At 39.4% G+C, this 25,304-nt stretch overlaps 1 protein-coding gene across 4 annotated transcripts in view; it reads right to left on the bottom strand.

Annotated features, from left to right (window-relative positions):
- pip5k1b (phosphatidylinositol-4-phosphate 5-kinase, type I, beta) overlaps nucleotides 1–25,304 on the bottom strand; it is a 95,148-nt gene that overhangs the window by 53,113 nt on the left and 16,731 nt on the right. The gene's annotated exons all lie outside the window — the stretch shown is intronic.

Below are 25,304 nucleotides of genomic sequence, written 5' to 3'. Positions count from 1 at the left end.
GATAACAGGTCCTGTATCTGTATTTAAAAAGTAAACTAAGGGACACGTAGACAAAACAGCTTCTACTGTAGGTACTCACATCTCAATTAAGGTATTTACAGCAATAGTATACAATATCTTCCTTTGTAAAAGCTACATTATATAGTTAACCAGAAAGCAACAGACTGCAATTAAAATTGCAACAGACTGCATTAAAATTCCACATTTCCTACATGATAAGAATATTTTGGTTTGAAACTGTAGGCAATAAACAAGACACAGGAGGTCTTGTGTTCTCTAGAAGTAACAGTGGTTTATTCTACACAGCAGTGTATTAGAAACAGTATGCATTTGGCAGCAATCAATACACAGTCATTATGGTGCCATAGACTGCTGGACACACCATGTATGGATGGTATGAACATGTTTGTTTGTTTTTGTACTGAGAGAGGCACACTACTAGCAGCACACTTGCACAAATGAGTAATTGATATCTTACAGGGGACTGATTAACAAACAACTTATCAGATCATAATAAGAGTAACATATATAATGTGATTTATTATCAAATTATTTCATCATATTAATAATTTCAGACTGAAATGTATTATTACCGTATATACTCGAGTATAAGCCGAGTTTTTCAGCACAAAAAATGTGCTCAAAAAGTAACCCTCGGCTTATACTCGAGTATACCTCCCCCCTACCTCCCTCCCTCCACTTGTGTCCGGCCTGCCGACTCTTGATCTAAAGATGTAACGTGCTCACACCCCCCCCCGGACGGAAGTGTGTCCGTGCGTTCGCATGCGCGCACGAACACCGCGCCTTACATCTTTAGATCCTGAGTCGGCAGGACGGACACAAGTGGAGGGAGCGAGGACACACGTCCGTCCACGGGGGGAGGGGGGGTTGGGTGCGTTGAGCGCGTTACATCTTCAGATCAAGAGTCGGCAGGATGGGTGCGCTGAGCGCGTTACATCTTCTGATCAAGAGTCAGCAGGACGGACACAAGTAATGTAAATAAATATTATTTAGGCATTTTATTATTCGAGTGTCAAGACACACTGGCATTTCAATCCTCTCCAGGGCCCACCATGGGTAAATCTTGCTGTATACAGATAGTGGTGCCAAGGTAATTTAAGAGTGCATTAGGTCTCAAAACTTTTGTGAGTACAGGGTGTAGATAAAGGCTAAAGCTTTCTTACTACACCTCAGCTCCAAAACATAAATAACTTGCCAATGCAAAAAACAGGGAATATAAAATAAATATACAATTAAAATGTATTGTATAGCTCTGCTTATTGACTGCAATCGGAGACGTTGCCCTTGAAAGTGATTAGGATGACAGAGCAGAAGATGCAGCAGGAGAGGGCTTTGCAAGGCAGTACCTAGGGCAAGAAAGTATTACCCATAACTACAGTATGTGATATCATTCACATTCGCATTACCCCAAGGCTTGGTAAACAGCACACTTTGTTTTGGGCAATATTTCCAACTGGGGTAATTGACATTCTCACTGCTCTTTTCACTATTCTGTGCCTTGACATTAACTCCCTACTGTTTCATAAAGATTTATTGGAGAAATCCAGAAATCCAGCCTTCTATAATGAAATCCACTGGGGGTGAGAAAATATCAGGTTTTTTTTGTAAGGTGGCACATCTAACTGTGAAGGCTTCACCAGCATGCGCGTGCACACACACCGGGCCTTACATCTTCAGATCCTGAGTCGGCAGGACGGACACAAGTGGAGGGAGGGAGGACACACGTCCGTCCACGGGGGGAGGGGGGGGGTTGGGTGCGCCGAGAGCGTTACATCTTCAGATCAAGAGTCAGCAGGACAGACACAAGTGGAGGGAGGGAGGTATGTATGCATGCACGGACACAAGTGGAGGGAGGGTGGTAGGGGGGAGGTATGTATGCACGGACACAAGTGGAGGGAGGGAGGTAGGGGGGAGGTATGTATGCACGGACACAAGTGGAGGGAGGTAGGGGGGAGGTATGTATGCACGGACACAAGTGGAGGGAGGAAGGTAGGGGGGAGGTATGTATGCACGGACACAAGTGGAGGGTGGGAGGGTGCGCGCAACGAGCACATTACATCTGCACAACGAGCCAGAGTAAGTAATTGGTACAATAACTTGCTATTTACAAAAATATAATTTGTATTAAGTCCAGCATCAAGAATTATTTTGCCCTTGTAACTACTATTGTAGTACTGTGGTGGGACTTGTACACTGGGGTCCAAGTACTTGATAATTAGTATGGCAGCTTCCTTAGCGTTCCCAAACTTGCTTTCGTCTGCTGCTGTAGCATTTTTCTTTCCCTAAAGTTATCTATTTATTTATCTGTTATTTATTTGATTATTGAAACTTAGCAGTAGCAGTTGCATTTCCCACCCTAGGCTTATACTCGAGTCAATAAGTTTTCCAGTTTTCTTAGGTAAAATTAGGTACCTTGGCTTATATTCGGATCGGCTTATACTCCAGTATATATGGTATTTAATGTAGAGAATATCTCCCTTCATCTCCATCTCTGCACAATTTAAGCTGATTTACTATGAAGTGAACGTTGGATGCCTAAAAAAGGGCTTCATTACACTTGAAACACCTCACGTGCTGTTTGCACGTCAAATAACAAATCTGTGTCTTTTTAAGAAACATAAAAACTGTTTATAAAAACAGTGACTGAAATGTCAAGAACTGCAAACAAAGACCAAGCCCAGCTCTGACGTGAGCAACGGCTGTTCAGAGGCTTCCACAGACATTTTGGCTCGACTTCATAATGTTATTATAATCCAGTCAGCATACATGTCACGTATAAAATAATCTGATCATGAGCAGAAACAGAAAAGGAAAAGACTGCTTTACAATTTCTACTTAGGTAAAGAAAAGGATTGTTGTTAAAGGGTGCCAACTAAAGCTGGCCATACACGTAGCGATCTGACGATGTTTCGTGCGACCATCGGTCGCACAAAACATCGTCCGATGCGCCACACACCGTCAGGGCTGAAACAGCAGATAAGGAGGTAGAAACAATAGGATTTCTACCTCCTTCTGCCGATTCAGCCCTGACGGCAGATTTTGGTCAGGCGCCTTCTATGGCGCCCCGGGCTGATGCTCCTTTTAGGAGAAAACTTCACCAGCCTGGGGTAGCTGCAGCAAGTGTTACCTCTTCCTTCTGTCTTCTGAATACCAGGGCCAGCGCATGTCAGTAGAGTGAAAAAGCCAACTTTTTTGTTAAAGTTCGGCTTTTCACTCTACTGCGCATGAGCAAGAGCATGAAGACAGAAAAAGGAAGAGTAAACACTTGCTGCAGCTACCCCGGGCTGATGCGGTTTTCTTCTAACAGGAGCACCAGCCCTGGGTAAAAGGTAAGCAATTAAAGTCACTGGGGGGTGCCTAACATTCTGGTCTTTCCTTCTCCTTTAAAAATTCTGTCAGGGCGAGGAGAGCATTAGTGCGTTGAAGTGGTCATCGACCCGACAGCCTGTATCCTGACCATTTAACCCGATCAGTCTGGTATCACCCACCTTAAGGTGGGCATATTTAGGAAAGATTTACTCATTTGGTGAATGGTGTATTTTTATAAGGAACTGAGAAAAAGACAAGGGTCTCTGATTAATGTAAAGAATATTGTTAGTAATGCAGCAGTAATAAGCAGGCTCTCGGAAATGACCATGTGTAGTTAGAGAGGTTTATCAAATTCCAGTTTTGTAAAATATAAAATATCAAAATAATGAGAAAAGCCTTAAAAGATTACAGATCTTTTGGTCCATGCAATGTTAGCCTATGTACAGAGCTCTAGGGTTGGGTGGGTTTCATAGACAATCAATTGCAGCACTGTATTTGACCTTACGCCTACAAGTGGACCAGCTGGAAGCTTGCACTGCTTTTTATTGCACAATAAATACCTGTTCAAATCTTGGAATTAATAAACCAGTACCTGTACAACTTTTTTACAATGGAAGTTCCCTAAATGCTCTCTTAGTTTATGATCAAACTATAAAATTTGTTTTTTTTTTTACATTTATCTGTGGTTTTTGTTTTTACTTATCTCACACCTCTTCTCTCTTTCCCAAGAAAACCACTATATGGTTGTTAACATCTGTTCAAGTCAGTTGTAAAGATTCCTACTGTCTACATTATAAAAGTTAATCTTTAGTTAAACCGGGCAAAAAATGATCACATAATACACTGGTAAAGGAATGGAGATATAAAAACCATAAAAAATAGATAACAAGTATATTACAGACATATGATTTAAAATCTTCTGTATGGTAAAACATTTCTTATCTTGTACTTTAATTATTAAATTTAGGTCTTTTCTGAGCATCCAAGGGCTGAATGAAGTGCTTTATAGATTTGTGAGTTGCAATCGCCAAATATTTGTCCAAACTGCCCGACCGTAACTCTGTGTGCAGGATTCCATTATTGGCAAATTTTGTGTGACTTCACCAGATCCCAGTCAGACTTCCAAGACAGAAAATTCTGTTGGATGACATCTCCGATTCCCATGCAGGAGGTCACTGGTCAGCAGGAAGTGACAAGGGACACACCTCTCTTATGTGTACAACTGGCACAACCAGCACCCAAGCACTTGGCCAGTAGTCCAACCAACTGGATCACACAGGAATCAACCTTTCATTGACCTAGGTAAAATTCACTATATAGACTGCCCTTGGCCATAAAGTCAATAGAAAATGACTACCTCAGCATGAGCAGCTGAAAACAAACCCCTTTGGAAAGAAGGTTCTATCCCTATACAAAGTAGCTTAGATCCTATTCAGTAAATATCCAGCCTCGTTGAACCTTTTCTCTTAACTGTTTAATCATTATATTCTGTATTTATGTACATTCCATACTAATAACCACCTCAGAGTTGTTTTTTTTTTAATTATAACACACATAGATTTGTCTTTTGTACTTTTCTGCGTATACCTTTGGGAAGTATTTATCCCTTGTATTTGGAAACACAATTTTGTCACGGAAGGGAATGTTATTAAAATAGTAAACTTAAAATCCTGTGAGGCTTAATTAAATTTTAATAGCAGCCCCTAGGGGGGTGGTTGGTTTCACAGGTCTAGGCTTGCTCACCAGGAATATAGTAAGCAATAAAGTAAAGTTATTTGCCATTTTACAAACTTTTACGGAAAATATTATCTACTATTTTTATGTTATTCTACACCATGCTCTTGTCAGCTGGGAGCTGAAAAAAGTTGTCTCTAATTAAAGGTTTAATTGCCTCTTTATTTTCAACTAAATACATTTAGTTTATCTAGCTGGTTTTAAATAAGCAGCAATTAAAGAGAATAAAATCAACTTTTATTTACTAAAAGTTTATGTGACTCATTAACTGGGAAAAATCTAGGGTTGCCACCTGGTAGGTTTTCCCAGAAATGGTGACACAAACATGATTCAGTTCAATTCTAGCATCAAATACAATACGGGAAAATATGGGATCCATTATCCGGAAACCCGTTATCCAGAAAGCTCCGAATTACGGAAAGCCCATCTCCCATAGACTCCATTTTAATCAAATAATTCAGAACTTTAAAACTGATTGCCTTTTTCTCTGTAATAATAAAACAGTACCTTGTACAACTAAGATATAATTAATCCTTATTGGATGCAAAATAATCCTACTGGGTTTCATTAATGTTTTATTGATTTTTTTTAGTAGACTTAAGGTATGGCGATCCAAATTATAGAAAGATCCCTTATCCAGAATACCCTTGGTCCCGAACATTCTGGATAACGTGTCCTATACCTGTACTTGCAAGAGAGGGAAGTCTACAGCAAAGGCAAACCCCATATAAGTTCATAGAAAGGATAACACTTCTTACTATTTTTTTTATATACATGCATGGCCAAAATGAGAAGGATGGGGGGTACAAAGAACCTAAATGGGGTAAGCAGTTATCTGCCGATATCTGCCGAAAATATGAAGTCTCGCGTTTTTTTGTGGATATCGGCCTGCACCCAAGTGTATTCCATTCATTCGGGTACAGGCACAAAGTAGGCTGAACCAGTAGCGGGGCGTATTCTCGGCAAGCGTTTTTCTGCTTGCCTAAAATACGCCCATATGGCTTTAGCCATATATTTAAAAGCTTTATTTTTTTTTGTATTAGTGGTCCTTCAAGAACGATAATTTAAATCCAGTGATTGAAATTATCGTTCTTGAAGGACCACTAATACAAAAAAAAAAAAACTTAGCTACAACTTCAGAAAATTGCCCCTACTTTGCTTCAGTACCTTCTGTAATTGGGATGCCTAATTATAAGGAGTACAATTTAGTGTTTCTCCAGTATGTACATTAATTTAGCAATTTGCAGCAAAAGAAATAAAATGAAAGCACTTGATGTACTATATACTGTACAATAAAGCTGAAATACCAGGAGAGGAGGTTTAAGACTGTTGATATGATTTATGTCAGTGCTGATCTTGGTTAAAGTGCAGACAGATGTGTTGAGCAATAATTACCAGAGTGCTGTAATGTGTGTTTTCTATGGGAGAAAGAGAGAAGCTGCTGCTAGTGAGACATTCTATACATGTTTAATGTGAGAGGTATGAACACAGGGTTTCCTAACTGAAATAGAAATAATTATTTGAAAAGCACTGTGTGGGGGCTGCTTAAAAGCAACACAGATCTGAACAGCCAATCTTTCTCTATAATTCATACTTATTGATGCTGCAGTAAATGTTCTTCAAGACTCAACATTCACTATTGTTTTATATATAGAACACTGCCATTTCAAGGTCTTACATTCCATACACTGGAATCATTCTCTAACATATGGATATAAACGCTAAGGCTGGAATATAATGAAACTTAGAAATGGAATAAAAATGTTAAAAAATATGGATGAAATTGTCATTTGCAATGTAAGTTACATTACAAATTGTAAAAGCCTGCAGTGCATTTATAAGACCTGCTTACAGTAATGACTAATGGGTGAATAGGGGGCCCAGTGTGGATCCTGCATGAATAAAATTTTTCAAGCGCCCCAACCCCATATGCTTGTGCTCATAGGTGCTCAAGTGCACCTGTGGGTCACCCATGATCATTTTCATGTTGCATTTCACCTGTTAGTGCATGCACATCAAGGTTACATAGTTAAGCTGGGTTGAAAAAAGACCAAAGTACATCAAGTTCAAACCCTTCAACCAAACCCCAATGCAAACAGTTGGGTTGAAATCGTTGGGTCTGAAATTTTTTTTTTTTTTTTTTGCTAAACCTAAGAAAACTCTTGAGCAAACTAAAGTGTTGTTAAACATAATCATTTGGGCAGCCATATAGAGGGGGACTCATTAGGTCTGATAATTGCTCTTCATAGTGTATATGAAACATGTGCAACACTGTTGCTTCATATTCAAATGTGATAATGCTTCGGCACACACTTCTAAACAAATACAAGGGTGGTATTCAGGGCCGGAACTAGGGGTAGGCAGAAGAGGCAGCTGCCTAGGGTGCAACGATTGAGGGGCGCTAGGCAGGAGCCTCTCCTGCCTACCCCTAGTGCTACTTTGTCATTGCCTCCACCGCTTGTCATTAGCAGCGGAGGCAATGACCGATCTGATGGCACCGCCCCCCACCTCCTCCTGTGCTTTGGCGCACATTCGGGGGGGGGGGGCGGGGAGGTGGGCGGAGTTAGCCGACCGGGTTGCCTAGGGCGCCCCGGTCGGCTTGGCTCACCCCTGGTGGTATTGTGAACCAAGTGGTCCAAGATCTCTATAGTCATTTGATCAAAGCATTTCTCAGCTCTCCAGCTGCTGTGATTGCCTATTTGATTAGAAAGGTAGACAAAGACAGGGTAATTTTCATAATTGTTCATAATAATAAGCTGTCTTTTTTAAAAACAATCCATAAATTTGAAAAAAGCCCACACAACTCTGAAACCCCTAATATACCCATCACTGTACTCTGTTTATTCAAAAAGTATGAAAAAATTAAATTTTTATATGCCAAAATCCAGCAGCAAAACAGTTCTTATCTTATTGCATCATTTCAAAGCCTGACAGGGGAGGAGGGACTAAAACACTGATGTTACAAATTGTAACATTGCAACTTCTCCACAGTTTATGTTTCTTTCTTTATTGACATCACATGTGCATGGAATTGGGGGATTAGGAGGATTCAGCCTGAAGGCTGGTTAAGGGCTCTGGCACATGGGGGAGATTAGTCGCCCGCGATAAAACTCCCTGTTCGCGGGCGACTAATCTCCCCGAGTTGCCTACCCCTGCCATCCCACCGGCGAACATGCAAGTCGCCGGCGGGATGGCAGACGCGGCGGCGCGATTTCGCGCAAACCGCCCCGCCGCGTCTGCCATCCCGCCGGCGACTTACATGTTCGCCGGTGGGATGGCAGGGGTAGGCAACTCGGGGAGATTAGTCGCCCGCGAACAGGGAGTTAATCGCGGGCGACTAATCTCCCCCGTGTGCCAGAGCCCTAAGGGCAGTCGACTACTGTTACTTTTTTTTCTTTAATCTTAAAGTAGTCAGCCAGATCAGCAGGAGAACAGGGGGCTAGGTTTAAATAACTATTCCAAACCATATTATTACATTAAAACTCATGAAAAAGGCAGCATATGTTTTAACTGATTTATATTGCAGTTAAGTTGCTTGAAATCATGTTTACTTTTCCAAAAGGTTAAGAGGTGTGTGGGTGGAGTTCCCATTTAAACCAGCAGCACCTTCACAGAAACTGGTCGCAGAGAGCAAAATAAATGAAAAACATTTTTTTTTTTAACTATAAGACAAATACAAATGTAAACCTGTACTAAAAAATGGAATCAGAGTGTTTCTTTACGTGTAATATGAAGCTTCTACAACAAGCTTTATATGGTGTCTTATGAAACTTATCTCCCTGTTCCCAAGAAACATGTAACTCGGCGCCATTATATTGTGATTCAATATCTGTGTTGCCATAACAGAAAGAGAAGACTTGTATGCAGGAAGCTTTATCCGCATTCCTATTCAATTCACCTGTCAGTCTGCTTCAAAAGCCAACAGTTCAAGTAATCAGGAAGGTACTGAAGGGAAGGTTGAATAATGAAACATGTATGAAATCACGTGGACAAACAGCCTGAACGTCTACGCAATACGTTCAGCAAATATGTGCAATCTTGAAAGAATACCACTAAATACATACACTCCTTGTCACAAGGAACTATGTACTGTTATTTACTGTATATTATTGCAACCATGGCAAACTGGAGGACGTAACAAATGCACACTCATAGCAGCCCAGGCACGTCATACACCAGATAGCTTGGAAAGGTTGGGAAGGTATGATTAATGAATCATTTTTATTAAAGAAAATGCCAGGAGCTCCGTAAAATGCAATAATAAACAACAATAAACCTTTAAGTACATTCACTAATGAGGATGATGTCTTGATATTCCCGCAAATATAATTTCAAACCTTCCCTGTTAGCTACAAAGAATCAACCTAGCCATATAGATAGGTTATAACTGGCTATAACCTTTTGTCACAGTCAAATGAAGGCAACTGCATCAGAGTGTTTTCCATTAAAGGGGTTGTTCACCTTTGAGTTACTTTCTTGTAATATTCTGAGACAATTTGCAATTGGTCTTCATTTTATATTTGTTGTTTTTAAATTATTTCAATTTTTGATTAGCAGCTATCTAGTGTGGAGTTATCTGGTTGCTAGGGTCTAAATTACCTTAGCAACCAGTGAGTGACCCCATTTAAAAGCTGCAGTTGGAAGAAGAAGGCAAATAATTGAAAAAACATAAAAAATAAATAATGAAGACCAACTGAAAAGTTGCTTAGAATAAGCCATTCTGTAACACACTAAAAGTTAATTTAAAAGCGAACCACCTCTTTAAATGTGGATGCGTGTTCTCTATGATAAGCAGTGCTCTGCTTGGCTGCTTAGTGGTCCCAAACTTGACTTAATAAAGGGACAAGTCTGGAATCACCCAGCAGCCTATGAGAGGGTTGTTCAGCTCAGCAAAGCTTTGTAGTTTACGTGCTGACACTGCAGAGACAATTCAGACTGCAAGCTCTCTCTCATTCTGTCAGGAGAATTACATTTTTGCTGTTCAGTGATACTTTTATGGATATATAGACATTGTAGTCTGTGCTGTCACTATAACTAGCAATACAGCAACACAGTCCTTATCCCTACAAAGGGCTTTCATTCTCACTTTTTGAATCCCTGCAATAACTTGGCAATTGCTTCTACCCTTTCTGCTTAAAGAGCCCAACTGTTTGTTCAGCGCTTGCTCTTACATGGCCTTCCAGAGCCTGTAAACTGCCAATCTCCAGGACACATGCAACTAAAAGTCACTTCTGTGTCCCAAAATGCCTGTCTATTTTCTGCACATGTATTCTCAGTGTTTGTTCCCATAATACTTCGAACAGCTTGCAAATTTCCCACAATCTATGATCCCTGCAAGTTTGTTCTTTCTGTTGTTGTTTTGTTATACCATTGCTTTTAAGGGCAAGCTAAGTTCAGAGAATGTAATGTTGTATTTGACCAGCTGCACTTAAAATCTCACAGGACAACATTTTTCTGCACTCTTTAACTGGATTTAATCTGTCAAATGCTCTACAAATACATACGTTGTGCATATGTATTTGTTGTTACATTAAATTAATTAAATGTTTCGCTTTTGAGTTAACTTTTAGTATGATGTAGAGAATGATACTTAGAGACAATTTTCAAATGGTCTTCATTTTTTATTATTTGTGGTTTTTAATTTATTTAGCTTTTTTGTTAGCAGCTCTCTGGTAGCTTGGGTTCAACTTACCCTAGCAACCAGCCAGTGGTTTGAATGAGAGAATGAAATATCAACTAGAGAGAGCCTAAATAAAAAGATAAGTAATAAAAAATTACACTAACAATAAAATTGTGGCCTCACTGAGTAGTAGTTTATAGGTTGTAGGAGTTGGTGACCCCCCCCCATTTAAAAGTTTGAAAGAGTCAGAATTAGTTGCTAAGAAATGGCCATTCTATAACATAATAAAAGTTAACTTGAAGATGAACTACCCTTTTAAATTTAGCCTGTTGCTTCTTGACCAGGCTTTCTTAACCAATGGGTCCCCATGCTCTTTTGGGCAGGTCTTCATGCTCTCTTTTAATAAAGGAAAATTTCTACCTAGAGTTGAAAATAACATTTAATAATGATTTCTTCTTTTGATTTTTTAAATACAGGAGGTAACGATACACTGAAATGGGAAAATGGAGTAAACATAGATGGTGTGTAGTTAACAAAATAGCCAAACATATATTTCCATATTAGGCCTTGTTCTTCAGTTTGGCAGTTTTTAAACTGTACTTTAGTTATTCTGTACAATCTCCTATATGGGACATTTAAATATTCTGTATATTATACCTATGCACAAAATCACTTTGCTGTTTTTTACATGTAAAAACACAGTTTAATGGTATTGAGAAAAATCTAAAGAATCCATGTCATAGTGCAAAAAACAGGTTTTTTCAATCTTGTAAAACCTGACAAAATGTGATTTAACCTGCTCAGCCCAACTGGGGACAACAACAAAGCATATGTCAATGCAATGGTTAACAAAGCATAGACAACGGGTAAACCAAAAATACTGCACTGAAAATCAAATGTGACGTGTGGCAGAATTACAACTCTCGTTTTTGATTTAAAGGTATGGGATTCTTTATTCTAAAGCCTGTTATCCAGAGAGTTTCGAATTAGGGGAAGGCCACCTTTCATAGAGTCAATCCTAAGCAAATAATTTTATTTTTTTATGATTATCTTTTTCTCTGTAATAATAAAACCATACTATGTACTTGATCCCAACTAAGCTGCTAATATGTTAATATGATTCCATATTAGTGGAAAAATAATCCTATTGGGTTTGTTAAATGCTTACATTTTTCTAAACAGAATGAAGGTATGGAGATAAAAATTACAGAAAGATCTCTTATCCAAAAAACCTTAGGCCCCAAGCAATCTGGATAACAGATCAAATATTGTACTGTATTAATTGCCTACTAATCTGTGGTTATAGTATAAAGTTGAATGCAAAAGTTTGGGTAACAACTGACAAATAACATATTAAGTTATTTTTGTAAGCAAAAAGTAGTAACTACTGCAGAAATCAGTTTGATAAAAACAAACATTACTTTTCACTTTGAAAAATATGTTATTAGGCAAGGGGTGCCCAAACTTTTGCATTCAACTGTATACTATAATCAAGGCAATTAATACAGTACGATATTTGGTAGTGAATTCCAACACAACTTAGCACTTGCTCTAAGAAACTGAGCTCCACTTAGGAGCAACAGTGTAAGCCTCCAGGTGGTCACTACATCACCTGTAAGTAAGCTTTACTGAAATTCTGTGAAGTGATTATATTCTGTACCAATTGAAGTAACACCAACAGACTGTTTGTGATACAGCAAATAAACAGTTCACTACGTTATTAAGACATTAATTAATCTATGATATCAGTATGGTGCACCCCCCCTCAATTCTACAGAGAGGGCCCACCTGTACAGAGAATCTAGAGCTATACAGGGAGTTCAACCAAACTGGGCTGATCCAAAATATTTAAAAGGGGCAATGTAGGCCTGCTGGGACAGGAGTGCATAAAAGTTCCAAAGTGGCCCTTGCCTGACAGGCAAGGGCCAAATAGATATACTGACAATTTTTGATCATATATATGTCAGGGAGGATGTTGGGGAGGGCCCCCATACAGTGGAGGAAATAATTATTTGACCCCTCACTGATTTTGTAAGATTGTCCAATGACAAAGAAATGAAAAGTCTCAGAACAGTATCATTTCAATGGTAGGTTTATTTTAACAGTGGCAGATAGCACATCAAAAGGAAAATCGAAAAAATAACTTTAAATAAAAGATAGCAACTGATTTGCATTTCATTGAGTGAAATAAGTTTTTGAACCCCTACCAACCATTAAGAGTTGTGGCTCCCACAGAGTGGTTAGACACTTCTACTCAATTAGTCAACCTCATTAAGGACACCTGTCTTAACTAGTCACCTGTATAAAAGACACCTGTCCACAGAATCAATCAATCAAGCAGACTCCAAACTCTCCAACATGGGAAAGACCAAAGAGCTGTCCAAGGATGTCAGAGACAAAATTGTAGACCTGCACAAGGCTGGAATGGGCTACAAAACCATTAGCAAGAAGCTGGGAGAGAAGGTGACAACTGTTGGTGCGATTGTTTGAAAATGGAAGGAGCACAAAATGACCATCAATCGACCTCGCTCTGGGGCTCCACGCAAGATCTCACCTCGTGGGGTGTCAATGATTCTGAGAAAGGTGAAAAAGCATCCTAGAACTACACGGGAGGAGTTAGTTAATGACCTCAAATTAGCAGGGACCACAGTCACCAAGAAAACCATTGGAAACACATTACACCGCAATGGATTAAAATCCTGCAGGGCTCGCAAGGTCCCCCTGCTCAAGAAGGCACATGTGCAGGCCCGTCTGAAGTTTGCCAATGAACACCTGAATGATTCTGTGAGTGACTGGGAGAAGGTGCTGTGGTCTGATGAGACTAAAATAGAGCTCTTTGGCATTAACTCAACTCGCTGTGTTTGGAGGAAGAAAAATGCTGCCTATGACCCCCAAAACACCGTCCCCACCGTCAAGCATGGGGGTGGAAACATTTTGCTTTGGGGGTGTTTTTCTGCTAATGGCACAGGACAACTTATTCGCATTAACGGGAAAATGGACGGAGCCATGTATCGTGAAATCCTGAACGACAACCTCCTTCCCTCTGCCAGGAAACTGAAAATGGGTCGTGGATGGGTGTTCCAGCACGAAAATGACCCAAAACATACAGCAAAGGCAACAAAGGAGTGGCTCAAGAAGAAGCACATTAAGGTCATGGAGTGGCCTAGTCAGTCTCCGGACCTTAATCCAATAGAAAACCTATGGAGGGAGCTCAAGCTCAGAGTTGCACAGAGACAGCCTCGAAACCTTAGGGATTTAGAGATGATCTGCAAAGAGGAGTGGACCAACATTCCTCCTAAAATGTGAGCAAACTTGGTCATCAATTACAAGAAACGTTTGACCTCTGTGCTTGCAAACAAGGGTTTTTCCACTAAGTATTAAGTCTTTTTTTGTTAGAGGGTTCAAAAACTTATTTCACTCAATGAAATGCAAATCAGTTGCTATCTTTTATTTAGAGTTATTTTTTCGATTTTCCTTTTGATGTGCTATCTGCCACTGTTAAAATAAACCTACCATTGAAATGATACTGTTCTGAGACTTTTCATTTCTTTGTCATTGGACAAACTTACAAAATCAGTGAGGGGTCAAATAATTATTTCCTCCACTGTACATGGAAAGATAAGCTCCCAACTCATTCTGAAGGGGCCAAATTGGCAGCTTATATATTTTATTTATGGCCAATTTATTTGCCCCTCTTTGGTGAGATCAGTCAGATCAGTCAGTTGGGTCAGTTTGGTCTGGGTCCTAAAAATGACTTATCATTGTGGTCAAAGATGGTGGGTTATGGTCAGTGGCAAATACTTCTGGCCCACTAATAATTACGTTTTAAATTCTCAGCACAAGTGTTTGAGGAGGAAAAGGTAAATTAATACAGTCAAAGCCCCTGCAAAAAGAACTCCTTATCCGAAAGCCTGAGATATTACTTCATTACCTCTATGTAAACAAATGCTCCTTATAATACAGAGGTACAAGGAGATTTTAGAAAGGGCAAAAAAGACTAATCCATGATCCAAAATATATTTTTTTAAATAAACAAATAGGCAAATATATATTCAAAACAAGCCCTTCTTATTTTACGTTGCCCCTTAAATAATATTCTAATAAAATGATCATGTGATATAAAGAAGTGAATTGGGCCATGAAAATCTCTTTGGCCTACAGTCCTCCAGAACACTCATGGCCTAAAAACAAAACGTTGTCTTGCCATACTTGCCAAATCCGCACAAATCAGAGGTGTTATAGCAGTGATCCCCAATCAGTGGCTCGTGAGCAACACGTTGCTCACCAACCCCTCTGATGTTGTTCCCAATGGCCTCAAAGCAGGTTTTTATTTTTGAATTTCTGACTTGGAGGCATAAAGGCCATGTGTACTGTCAAGCAGAGACTCATGTAGTCTGCCAGTCATCATTGGGCTATCAAATAACCAATCACAGCCCTTATTGGTCATCCCCTAGGAAATGTATTAATGCTTCCCAACATTTTTTACATTTAAATGTTGCTCACAGGTAAAAAAGGTTGGGGACCCCTGTGTTATAGGCTATGACTGTAATTTTTAGTACAGTCGTTTGTATCAGTATGTTTACTCAGGGTTTTTTAATTTGATTTTTATCAGCTTATAAAATGCCATAGATGTTAAGTTTTACAATTTTCAGTTTTTTACTGTGAATGCCTTTAGGGTAGTCAGCAAGTCCAAGTACATGATGTACTTTGCTATTTTGGAAGTTTACAGCTTCGACGCGGTCACAAAATAACCCTTTCCCCTTGTTTATACAATCTGTATCAGCAAAGTACTTGGCAGAAATAAAATAGGCATTACCAACCTTGCTACTGGGGAATGTGTGATGCTTGCCAAATATTTTAATTAGCTTTTAGTCTCCTATGGTCAAACATCAGCATTATCATCTTTGTTGGGAAACGGTTTTCATTAGTAAGAAGTCAACACTGCTGCACAGCAAAGGCAAGCAAGGATCCAGTGGTTTTATACTGTAACTAAATTGTTTTAATTTGGAGGTAAACATTTTTTATGAGGAATAAAACAAATTGCCTCACCGAAAGAGCCAATCTTACCGTTCATGGCCACCTTTAGTTTCTTATTGATGCAGACTAATGTAAAAAAAGTAGAAATCTAGGATTAGTTACCCATATCAGACAATCAGATGTTGGTTTTAAAGCATTTGATCAGTAAATCCTACCTGCTGGACGCTAGGGGTAACTACAATAGTAGCTAACGTTGCACTTTACACCATAAGCATGATATTTTATCTTGGCAGATGAAGAAAGTAGTATGGCCACAACCAGAGCACTGGAGTTGGAGTCAGAAGCAATTTTGGGTACCTGAAATCGGAGTTGGCAAAAATGTACACACTCTGACACTGACTCCTAATAAATTTAAATTGTAATGGAAAACAATACAATGTCCTATTTCACAGATAACAGTCATAATAAAGAATAAGAATAAAGCCCAGTGTGCAGCTGTTTAACTGGTGTGAACAGTAACACCAAAAAAAAAAGAAAATGTTTTAAAGTAATTAAAATATAATGTACTGTTTCTCTGCACTGGTAAAAGTTTCATGTTTGCTTCAGAAAGACTGAAGGTGCTGTGTAGCCATGGGGGTAAGATGTTTAAATTGAAATAGGGCTTAATGGCACAGGTTACATAGCAGATAACAGATATACTCTGCAGTATACAATGGTAATCTACACAGCTTATCTGTTGGAATTGGAGTTGGAGATACCATAAACTGAGGAGTTGCAGTCTATCTGCCTGCTCTTCCTGGATACATACAAATCTGCTGAAATTTGACATTGGAATAAGTACTTAAACTGGCCATACACGCACCGATAATATCGTACGAAACCTCGTTTCGACTCGCTGATCGGGCGGGTTAAAAGATTTTGATCGGCCGCCATAGAAGGCGCTTGAGCAAAATCTGCCTTCAGGGCTGAATCAGCAGAAGGAGGTAGAAATCCTATTGTTTATACCTCCTTATCTGCCTTTCAGCCCTGAATTTTAAGCTGGCCATACACGCACCGATACTATCGTACGAAACCTCGTTTCGTACGATATTCGGTGCATGTATGGCATGTCGGCGAGTCGACCAATATCGCAGGAAGCTGCTGATATCGGACGACTCGCCGATCGGCCAGGTTAGAAAATTTTGATCGGGCGCCATAGAAGGCGCCTGACCAAAATCTGCCGTCAGGGCTGAATCGGCAGAAGGAGGTAGAAATCCTATTGTTTCTACCTCCTTATCTGCTGTTTCAGCCCTGACTGTGTGTGGTGGATCTGACGATGTTTCGTGCGACCATCGTTAGATCGCCACGTGTATGGCCAGCTTTAGTGGCGGATTGGAACAATTTTTCGTGCGACCGTGTGCCGCCACCTTTGCACCAAGGCAACACAGTTCCCCATAGCTAAGAAAGGAATGTGGAAATGTAAATGTAAATGTAAATGTAAATGTAAAATCTATAGCATATGTTTTTTTTTTAACTACACTCACTGTAAGAGCCATCTCTTATTTATAATTTCTAATTGCTCCACACCTCAGCACCTCAGTCTCCTTTTTTACACAGCTATAAAATACCTACTTAAGCTCACTACAACAGTGTGGTATTTACTATAGCCCTGTACAAATGCACTATGCAATGATCCCAACACTCTTTTGTGCATGAGTTTTTCTCTTGTTCTCTCATTTACTATACACTTTTATCAGCACCGGATTTGAGTTTGGGACGGCCTCGCCAACCCCCCCAGGATCGCACACATGTGCGTCTTTTTCAGTCCTATACGGAGCACCGGGGACAGTATGCGCTGAGGTTTTTAGCGAGTCCCTTCCCCAGTGCTCCGTATGTGAGCATATCTTACTTGCGGCAGGGCGGCATGCCGCTCCTAAATTTAAGCTGCCCTAGGCAAGGGTCTTTGTGGCCTTGCTAAAAATCCAGGCTGTCTTCCCCACTGCAAGCTAAGGTAGTGGGTCACAGATAACAATCATGTCTATCCTACAGCATTTGGCTGCTATTCTGTAAATCACAGCAATCCAATCTCTTGTATGGTAGCTGAGCCTAAAGGCCCATAACCTGACAGACAAGGTAGCTATAACTTCCCTGTGGATTCCTGTAAATTACAGCATGTTAAATCAGACAGATGCTTATGTCTTATGTAGGATATCGCTCAACTGTGGGAGTGAGGTGATATTTTACTTTCATTTAATAAATGATCGTATGTGACATATGCTTTGGATTAAATAACATCAAGCAATATGTAGTTATGCACTTAGTCATACTTGGAGTTTTACATAGTTGATACAGAGAAAACAGATTCTCTGGTTGAAAACACATGACATAGGCATAGGCACATATGTAGGCATATGTATACTGGTCCCTAACCATCCCATGGTAATAAAACAGTGTTGAATATAACAAGGGGTAATCATAATATACATAGAAAAGTTTTGGGGCAGGGTCACTTAATAACCTGTATATACTGTAAACTGCAATAGCAGATGTTTTAATTGACATGTAAAACCTACATTTTCCTACCATGTATGTAAGTTGGACAACTAAACTAGTAAAAGGGATGGAAGATTTAAGCTATGAGGTTAGACTGTCGAAGTTGGGGTTGTTTTCTCTGGAAAAGAGGCGCTTGCAAGGGGACATGATTACTCTGTACAAGTACATTAGAGGGGATTATAGGCAGATAGTGGGGGTTCTTTTTTCCCATAAAAACGACCAACACACCAGAGACCCCCTCTTTAGATTAGAGGAACGGAGCTTCCATTTGAAGCAGCGTAGGTGGTTTTTCACGGTGAGGGCAGTGAGGTTGGGGAATGCCCTTCTTAGTGATGTTGTAATGGCAGATTCTGTTAATGCCTGGATGAGTTCTTGGACAAGCATAGTATCCAAGGCTAATACTAATATCTACAGTTAGTATTAGTGGTTGTTTATATAGTTTATGTATGTGAGTGTATAGATTGGTAAGTATAGGTTGTGTGTGCTGGATTTACTTGGAAGGGTTGAACTTGATGGACTTTTGATGGTCTTTTTTCAACCCTATGTAACTATATATCTAACTATATGGAACTTTTAGATGAACGCTGGGCTAAAGAGAACAAAGTAAATAAACACACGTTTTCCTCAGTGTGTTCCCTACCCCCCCCCCAACAGCTGCCATCTAAATCCACCATTCGCTCTAATGGTGGCCATACACGGGAAAAGTGGCAAGGTGGGGCCAAACAATCGAATTACAAAGGCAGGCATAGGCACAACCAGACTGAGGACCACATCAACAAGTCAATGCAGTCCCCATTCCAATGGAAAATAAAACTTGCCCAATCAAAATCTGCCCAATTCTAGGCGAGATATCAGGTAGGCCTGTTGGGGGGGTGCCCTTACACGGCCAGATAAGCTGCCAAATCGGTCTGAGGAGCCAGAATCGGCAGCTGAAATGTGCCTGTGTATGGCCCCCTTAAGATCCAGTACAAGTATAACAACATACTGAATCATACAAAAAATAAAAATATGGATTATCAGGGCACCAACATTAACAAGGGCCCAGTCAGTAGTCATAACACTGGCCCCAACTGAAAGTCACCCTGAATCCCAGCGACACTCTGGATGCTGGTATACAGGTAAGCCTCCTGTCTGTAATTCATTGTTAGAAAGGGCATTCCCGTTACATGAATAATTGATATCTGGAATATTAGCAAAATAAATATATTTTTATTCTAAAATATTAAAAAATGTTATACAATTTATAATTTAGACTTCAGAATGAATAATATCCTGTTAGCTTTTGTCAAGTATTTTCAAAATATGTTTTCATTAAAAAAAAAATATATGACAGGAGTTATTTATGTAACTCTTGTCACATGCTTCACAAATTAATTTTATCCTTTTATCCTTAATTTATTCCTTTAATAGTCCCAGCAGATGGACAACTGAGAATTTATTTAACATTTTTTGAGGTGAAAATAACAATTTCTGGTTTTATTTACTATCCTCTTTATTATGGCAGTCTAGCACAGACTGAGACAGTTGTGCTACTAATTCAGGATACAACAGAACTTTGTTTTATAGTGTTTTTAAATTTTTATTGTGTCTTTTTTCAATCGTTCAGTAAATCACTTGAAAGGGGTATTCTATCTAATCATTTTCCTAAAGTTTAACAGGAACTAATATAAGAGAATAAAACAATAAGAGCAAGCTAGACACTTATTTAAGTTCTTGCTGTTATCAGCGGACTGCAAACAAGAAAAGGGGATATTTTTGTTTCAGAAGTCTTAAGTAAATGTTATTCTCCAGTTTGTCCTCTTCTGCACAACCCATACGTGACACCACTAGTTTCAATTCTCACCATTACAATGCTTACTTTTTTAGACCAATGTCACACTACAAAATGCAACTGCCAGGCCTAAGAAAACTGATCTGACCCTACTGAAGTGAGGTAATCTATTAATTTTGTTCCCAGAGAATTACATTTAGTTGGCAATAATTTTTGAAATTGTGGGCAGTTTCATGACATATCTCTTTGGGATGAATGCGCTACCACATGTTCTCTCATGCCTAATATTTCTGAAAAATCAACAAATAACATTTGTTATTTGAAAAAAAGACTTTTTGTGTACTTTCATAATGCTAATATGATTGATTTTCTACAGCATTCATATATTTATGATATAATGCATACGATATTTGCATATCATACAAATATGATGGCCATTCAGAAATACCAAAGAACCCAATACTTGACATACTTTTACATTGTTCTTTAGTTTCAGGGACATCCAGGGCCTTAAAATGCAATCTCCCGGTACCTTACCCAAATTGCCATTTTATAGGCCCAGATACCAACTGCTTTAGGAAACTCTGGCCCATAGCACACAAAGCTAATTCCTCCAGTGTGTGTAGTGACAGGAATGAATGCAATCTGTCTGTCACTGTGCACACAGATTTCAGCAATATTTGCATTTTCTGGTAGATGTTAGTTTACCCTTAAATTGTATCCCACCATATAAAAATTATTTAAAAGTTTGTACCTTTAAGTTACTTTCATTACTTTACTGTTAATCAAATTCCAACCTTGGTAGTGTCTCAAATCATCTCAACCTGCTTTTTAATCAAAATTTTGAAAGCAAAAACTAGAACAGCTTAAAATATGTAGCACAATGCTAGAAACCAATGTATTTTTACAAGTTTAGCCAGAATTCTTTAACATGGCATATTAGGTGTTTAGGAAAAACTCTGCCTTTGTGCCAATAGCATGTGTATTATGCATCAAAAATATCATCAGTTATCAGTTTTCTTGGTACAGGTATGTGACCCATTATCCAGAATGCTCGGGACCTGGGGTTTTCTGGATAAGGGGTCTTTCAGTAATTTGTGTCTCCTATTAAAAAAATATTTAAACAGTAATTAAACCCAATAGGATTAATAAGGATTAAATATATCTTTGTTGGGATCAAGTACAAGGTACTGTTTTATTATTACAGAGAAAAAGGAAACCATTTTTAAAATTGTGAATTATTTGATTTAAAGGGAGTCTATGGGAGATGGCCTTTCTGTAATTTGGAACTTTCTGTATAAAGGGTTCTAGACACTTGTGTTTATGGATGCAACCAGCAAGGGAACATTAAAATTACCTCCATGTCCAGGCTGGTAGTAATTCCAGATGTAACCTTGTGATTTGTGAGTCCTTGCACACAAATGCATGCAATTCATCAGAACAGGTAATCACTGCAGGTTGCCTTTGTAAATAGTTTCACAGTTTTTACCCATTTTTTCATTAATTCTAGCTCTTTGCACTTTCCTTTGTATATAAACCTTTAGGGTAATGGTCCATAGGGTGATTAATCGTCCGCAATTAATCTCGACTACCATGTGTGTCTAAGAATTTTGGAGATATTAGTCACCCATGGTAGTCAAGATTTAACCGTAGGCAACTAATCTCCCTATGGGCCATCAGTCTTACATTTGTAGTGTTTTTGGTTTAGCTGCAGCACAATGCACTCTAACATGCACTCAACAATGTTAGGCACCCCCAAGTGACTTTAATCGCCTACCTTTTACCCCGGGCTGGTGCTCCTGCTCGAAGAGAACAGCACCAGCCCGGGGTACCTGCAGCGCTTCCTTCTTCCTGCTTTGAAAGCATGCGCATGCGCATGACAGGTGCATCGTCGAGTCTGCAACCCTTACCCCTCCCCCCCATCTTAACCCCCGCCCCCTAAGCTTTTCCCCGAACAACACACTCGGACACTGTAGCTGGGAAGAGAAGGCCGCAATTATTTATTTATTAACAATAACTTAACATCAGTTAACATTTGTAACATTAACTTGTACACAACCGTTTGTATAACAAAGATTTTAACCAACAATTTTCATTAACAACAATCCTTACTCGCCTCCAAGGGGCTGGCCCTGCGCCCGAATGTAACGCCTGGCCTGTCGTTTAGTCGTTGTAAAACGAAGGCGGAAGAGCTTCGCTACAGGTACCCTGGGCTGGTGCACCAGCCCGGGGTACAAGGTAAGTGATTAAAGTCACTGACTTTGCCTTTCCTTGTCCTTTAATCATTTATATAGAGATATCAAGGGTCATTTACGTATTCTCTAGACATTGCTGTCCAGGCCATTGCTGCATTCTGCAGCGCGTCAGATGAACCTGCCAGGGTTCTGCTGCACCTTGTGCTTGCGGGTGCACCCTAACTTGAGTTTCTGAATGATGTGCAAGTCAGGGGGTGGGTAGCAGTGACGGATGCCTGCATGTCACCCTCATGAATACAGCACTGCTGAATGCAGAGAGGTACAGGTCTTTGTGCAACATTTTACAATAAAACAAGTCCTTTTGATCAGTAAAGTAATAAAAGGCACCATGGTTGCCCCATGCCTACTAACCCACAGCAACTCATCACTGGGTACAATTTACTGGTTTGATATAAAGCATCTACTTGCAATGGATTACTTAACCTAGTATGCCATTTATAAGCTTTGTTGACTATTATGTTCTATAATCTAACCTTTTCCTGCTACTGTGTAACTATACTGTTCATGGGTGTGTAGATAACACACCCTCTTTATCTTCTTAAGTATTGTCTCACATGCTTTGTTTTACTGCCTAGTATTGGAACTGCCCATATAATAATAATGTGACCTAACCCTATAGCAGAGAGTCTCACAAGAAATAATCTCCGTTTCCTTTTGTGAAGCAGCTGAATGTCATGAATTATACATATCATTTGTAATCAATTTGTTGATTTCCTTCTTGCCACATTAAATACAAGGATGATTCTTATTGGCTAGTCATTTGTGCAGACATAAATATTTCACCTTTCCAATATTCATTCATGCTAAGATCCCAACTTGCTTTTGTGCATCTCATGTGTTGCTACAGGATTATTCTGTATTTGGGCATATGGGGGAAAATGGGCTTTTTCAGAGCACAGTCTTTTCCGGTTTAAACCCAATAGGACTGTTTTGCCTCCAATAAGAATTCATTGTATTGTTGGGATCAAATGCAGAAAAAGGAATTGCTTATAATGGATTCTATAGGAGGTGGCATTCCTGTAATTGGAACTTTCTGGATATTGGGTTTTTGCATAATGAATCCTATACCTGTTCTCTGGAAGCTAGCACACACTTGGTTTCCAGGGGACAGCAATCATTCTGTCGGTTAGTTTGACAGTCACTATCACAGACTTGCCAAATGATTTAAATTGCTTTTTTATATAATCCAAGCAAAACAAAAAAAAGTTAAAATCTATGTTTATTATAACTTAATGTAATGTGCTGCGTAACCTGATGGTGCTATATAAATACATGATGATGACTGCAATTTAATTCAATTTCACTTAACTTTAATTAAAAAAGGAAGTACATAAGATAAATATATTCCTTGAATTGCAAACGTCAGGTACTGTATGAGCTGAGCTGTTTTCTTAAAGGGGACCTGTCACCCTAAAGGGCAAAGACACACAGAGTTACTTGTCACGGCTACTAAACACCAGAAAATACCCTGCCATAGACAATACCAAGAATTGCCTCTGCTAAAACACATGTAGAGACAATTATCAGTAAATGATCAGCATCGCCTATTTTTGTAGCGGCTGCTACTATTAGTTCTGTGTGTCTTCACCCGAAGGTCAACGATACCTCCACTAAAATATAAACAAGCTGCCGTGTGCAAAACCGCCCACGGTACATGTAGCCATGACTTTTTAGCAAGGAGATTAGCCACCACGACTAGATTTTAAAAAACGCAGTGGCTAATTGCCTTGTCTGTCTTCACAGATTCCTAATTATTTTCTATTGTTTGTCAAGTAAGATAAACTTCACTTACACAATATACATTTTTTTAAACTTGTTTCCTTCAGTCTTGGAATTCACAATCACAGCAAGCAGGCAGCTGCCATTTTATGGGCAGTTATTAAGGCAAGTTTTGTATCACCTCAAAATTTTGTTATGTGCCAGAATGGGCAACCTGATGCACACGCCCATGCACTGGCTACATAATTAGGTTGGTGAAGAAAGACAGGGAAAGTGAAGTGTGCAGTGACATCTAGAAAGTTCTGAATGGAAAGTAAAAATTGTTTGCCCTGCCTCTATGCCTAAGGCATAGAGGAAGGCAGGCAATATATGGTTGACAGCTGGGATTTTTAAATAGCTTTATAATGGGTATGGGTGAGATAATTTGAAAATGACTTATGAAGCTTTTTATGTCTGGGTGACAGGTTCCCTTTAAGACCTTACCCTTAAATGATTCCTAGCTATGTGTTATCTCTTCTGGAATGCACATGATATACTGTACACAAGAAACTGCAGCTTTAAAAGCTTTCCTTTCTAAACAAGCTGGCAGCTTTTGGTGTAAACCTAAGATTTACAGAATCTTAATTGTTGTGCCAAGAATAGCCAACTGTTTTTGTAACCTTGCTTGAAAAATATTCCTTCAATTAAAACTCATAATGGTATATGAAGTCACTAATAAGTTCTGTATCATGAATGAAGCACTGGACCACGATTCATTTTACACAATTAATGTAAGTAATGTAATAAAAAGTGCAAAATAGGCTACTAGTCTATAAACCCATAACAACCAGGCAACTGGTTGGTTTCTAAAGGTGGCCACACACGTGGCAATTTGCGATCTTTCGTGCGACCATACAATCAGCCACAAACCGTTCAGGGCTGAAACGGCAGATAAGGAGGTAGAAACAATAGGATTTCTACCTCCTTCTACCAATTAAGCGCTGAAGGCAGATTTTGGTCAGGCGCCTTCTATGGCGCCGATCAAAATCTTTTAACTGGCCCGATCGGCGAGTCGACCGATATGAGCAGCTTCCTGCGATATCGGTCGACTCGACGACTTGCCATACACGCACCGAATATTATACGAATTGAGATTTCGTACAGTATTATCAGTGTGTGTATGGCCAGCTTAAGAGTGAAAACATGGCCAAAATTCCTTTTTATTACATTTCCTCCAAAAACTATGAATTCAAAATCTGAAAAACCACTGATATACTACCCCTTAATTTCTAAAAAAAACCCAGACAAAGTGTATAGGCACTACAGGGTGCTAAACTGCATAGTCGGAGAGCACGCTTGTTTGGGATCTGGCACTGGCACTTTGCAC

Source organism: Xenopus tropicalis, chromosome 1 (genome assembly GCF_000004195.4).
Source record: "Xenopus tropicalis strain Nigerian chromosome 1, UCB_Xtro_10.0, whole genome shotgun sequence".
NCBI lineage: Eukaryota > Metazoa > Chordata > Amphibia > Anura > Pipidae > Xenopus > Xenopus tropicalis.
Note: the sequence above shows the minus strand (reverse complement) of the source record. Positions and strands in the feature narration are given on the sequence as shown.